This window comes from Camellia sinensis, chromosome 5, assembly GCF_055761805.1.
Source record: "Camellia sinensis isolate YWXY chromosome 5, ASM5576180v1, whole genome shotgun sequence".
NCBI classification, from domain to species: domain Eukaryota; kingdom Viridiplantae; phylum Streptophyta; class Magnoliopsida; order Ericales; family Theaceae; genus Camellia; species Camellia sinensis.
In genome coordinates this window covers 38,178,871-38,182,511 of record NC_138965.1, presented here as the reverse complement: position 1 = coordinate 38,182,511, position 3,641 = coordinate 38,178,871, and positions in this window count along the sequence as shown.

The window sequence follows — 3,641 nt, the reverse complement described above, 5'->3', positions numbered from 1 at the left end:
TCAGAGGTCGAGGTTGTTACACTTTTGCTTTTGTGTTTTCTTTTCTTACAATTTATCTACTATTTTCTCACATACCTCTTGTTTAGCTGATGTTCCTCCTTTTTATATCATTGTCCAGGGACTTACTTTCTTATTATGGACACTCTGCCGTCACAGCTGGGCCCCAAGACGTTCCAAAGGATTCATGGCGTATTCGGCTCGCAAACTAGGTTCTACTAGGCCACGACCCTGTTCAAATGGATCCAGTCACGTGGACTCATCCTCACCAGTCTTCTTCTCAATCTTGTCTTGAAGGTAAAGCCTAGTTTGAGCCGACTTATATACGGCTCATATTCAACTTGGCCCCCACATAAGATTAACAGGCCCAAATTATCAATTATCTCAACATCAACATTTCCTATGAATTCTAAATTGAACCATCCCATAATCTCAACTAGATTGTCAAACTTCGAATGTACCAAGGATCTTAGTGGACATGGAGGTGAGAGAAAGGCCATTTTATCCAACCACCTATATGGTTTGACATTCAATACTTCTAATATTTGCAGCCTCTGTGATTGGAGCCATGTGCATGACTTTAACCAAAGCATATGGAGCTCATTATGGCCTCTGCAGCAATTTGCGAGGTTAAAAATTGGATTATAGATCAAATCTAATTCCTTTAATGAGGATAGGTTAATAAGTTTCAAGGGGAAAACAACGTCTCAAAGATTGCAGCCCATAAAACTTGTGTAGACCAAGGACCATAATAAAGAAGCCCATGATTGATTCTCATTTGAACTCTTATCTCACTTTTCTCTCTCTTCATTTCCTAAATCAAACTATCGTCCATCAATTCATTTCACTGTTGCTCAAACCACCCTTCCTCTCCTCCCTACATAGACCATTCCACAACCTCTTTCTGCACAAATCACCCTACCCACCTCCTAGTGTAGACCATCCCTCTTCAAGCCAACATATTGAAATTGGTCATTGGACTACTTCGTTGAAGAGGAAGATTTTGATGAGAGGATTTGAAGTTAGATTTAGGGTGGTGAGGGTGGTGAGGTGGAGTGAGTTTGGTAGTGATGCTTTGATGGTGGTTCAAGGGTGGTGGAAGGTAAATTTGGGTTGGTAGAGTGACGAGATTTGCTACTAGTTTGGGGTGGATTTATTGCTGGTTTAAAGTTACTTTGATGAGGTGGTGGTGTGGAAGAGGAGGTGTTTTGGTGGTGGTTGGTGGCAAGGCATAGGGTGGTAATGTTTAGAGGTGGTGGTTGGTGGTTGTGGGTGGTGATGGTGATGGTGAAATAAATAAAGAAGATGAATTATAGAGAGGGAATGATAAAAAGACTATTTTGTCCTTAAAAGATGTTCATGTGCAATGCATGTGACCATTTTTCATCCAAAACCTTAACTGACATCCATAATTGTCCTTATTTGACACAAAAAACAAAACTTGGAGTACAAATGTGTTTAAATTTAAATATGAAGGATCAAAATGAAACTTGGAAAAAACTATAGGAACCTTTAATTTTCCCTATTAAGAAATAGTTATGATGTATTACGTATTGATAATTCTTCTACCGTTTGTTTTTCTTCTATTAATTGTGTCATTGTTTTTCTTTTAGCCAATTATCTGAGGAATTTTTAGGTGCTGATAGGATAGATGTGATGTGATACCTTCCACTATTGTGATTAGATTTGACAATAGGGTCTATTACATTTACGCTAGATATTAGAGAAAAAGTAAGGGACATATACATTTGTAATTAGTGGAAGGTAGTGCCTTATGATACCTTATTAGCAAAATTTCTCCAATTATCTGGGCAATTCGTTAGGAATGTGGTTTGCATGTCTTCTGATTTTACAAGTAGTTGAGTAAAATGGGCTGCCATTTCAGCAGAAAGATTAGCATATTAATTAAGTATTAGGTTGGAAAAGATATCATTCTTCTATAATTTAAATATTATATATTCAATTAAAATAGAGTGCTACTATTAGCACCCCATCAATTATTTTGGAGCCCTCCATTTCTTTGGATCTACACCTATAAATTTTAAAACTCTTAAAATTTATTTTCTCTCCCCAAATAATACCAAAATAATTCTTGTGAAAACATTCCATCCATTCAATTGAATGCACACCCCCACCACCCTAAAAAACCTCTCTTCCAAAAATCCTAACAAAACCCATGAAGGTGATTACTACTTCATCTCTACATACTTGTTCATGACCTTACAATAAGAAAATAAATATGGGGTTTTAAATCTTCAATCCTTAGAATATATCAGCAAGAAATTGGGTTAGGGTTTTTGTGCTTGAGAAAGAAGAAGAAGAGCCAAGTGTGATTATTGCCAATTGCCCTAACAAGACTGGCTTGAGTTGTGATCTCTGCCGCCTTATCCTTTTCTTCGATTTGACCATTGTCAGAGTTAGTTATCTATTCCCAAACAAATAAGAAATGTTCGGTTACCTGTTCCCAAACAAATAAACAATGTTCGGGTCTGTGTTTCCAAATTTCGGTCATATGTTCGAGAGTTCAGTCCTGAAAAAATGATGAACAATTATTATTATTTTTTCCATTTTTTTTTTCAAGAAACTTATCATTACACGGCCAATCTCCTTTGAGCTAAGAACAACATCAAAGTTATGAGCCTCCTCTGAGTTTTTATTGTTGTACTCCTCTCGTTTCATGGAGTTGTGGTTGCTGGAAAAACTTCCACTCATTGTCATTGTTGGAGAAGTGCAGGTAATCAAATGGTTGCCACCATTATCACTGGAATATTGCTGCCAAAGAATTTTCAAGGTTTTGAGGGTAGGTAGATTTTGAAGGTGGGATTTGGGGAAGATGGATGGGTTGTGATGGAGGTGGATGCTCTCATAAACCCTAATTCATAATGTAATGGGTGTATGGGCTTAATTGTGAGATGTGGTGTCCCAAAATTATTGATAACCTTTTTAGTAATTTTATTTGAGGTTATTATTGTAATAAAAAAGGCTAAAAAATGGAGGGTCCAAAATAATTAATGGGGTGCTAATAGCAGCACTCTTAAAATAACGTGACCGTGATTAGAGTTAATTAAGTGTGGGTTAGGTTTCTCTCCAATCTGAGATCGGACTGGAGAATGTTGTTGCGTCAATGGAGGCCTAGCATGTGTCCTGCTTCGATAATCCGAACCATTCAATGTGTAGAACTTGTTGAGAACTTCATTTCTGAAAAAAATCACGTTAATCGGATATCAATACCCATTTAATCAAATCATATTTCTGTCAATGGTAAAAATAATTTTCAAAATAAATTATTAACAGAAATCTAATCCAATTAAGTAACTATCGATATCTGATCAATGTGATTTTTTACAAGAATGAAATACTCGATGAGTTCTACATATTGAACGGTTCAGATTATCGAAACAGAACTCGCAGTGGGCCCCATGAACCCAAACAACACAATTCAATCCACATAGTGAACTAAAGAGAGTCTGAGTCCATCAAGTATTAGATTAAAAAAATACCAATCTTCTTTAATTTAAATATTATATATTTAATTAAAATAACGTGGTAGTAATATTTTTAAATTAAAAATATATTAATAGTTGTTTTCGTGTTTGTATCAATGATATGTGCATATAATTCATGCACAATAATATATTTACAAA